At 45.9% G+C, this 242-nt stretch overlaps 1 protein-coding gene across 1 annotated transcript in view; it reads right to left on the minus strand.

The window, feature by feature from the left end:
* LOC108802466 (poly [ADP-ribose] polymerase 14-like) overlaps window positions 1-242 on the minus strand; it is a 21,722-nt gene that overhangs the window by 19,450 nt on the left and 2,030 nt on the right. The window lies entirely within an intron of this gene.

The following is a 242-nucleotide window of genomic DNA, read 5'->3' on the forward strand; positions in this document are numbered from 1 at the left end:
ATGTTCTGTTATATCTGTTCAATAAATCCTAAAAAAACATTCGATGATCTGCCGGAAATCTTTCGATCCACAAAGGATGCAGCCGGAATGTAACCGATACATTGTATTCACTTCCCGCTGCATTCTGAATGTATCTTCCTGGAGGAAGGAAGTGTCAGCTGATCACAGGGGGATCAATGCTGATTGGACAGGTTTACCGGCCAATCTGATCAATCGCTTCCCTCCCCCCCTCCCCCCAATGA

The sequence above is a fragment of the Nanorana parkeri genome, unplaced genomic scaffold (assembly GCF_000935625.1).
Source record: "Nanorana parkeri isolate BGI_ZX_2015 unplaced genomic scaffold, ASM93562v1 scaffold2884, whole genome shotgun sequence".
Taxonomy (NCBI): domain Eukaryota; kingdom Metazoa; phylum Chordata; class Amphibia; order Anura; family Dicroglossidae; genus Nanorana; species Nanorana parkeri.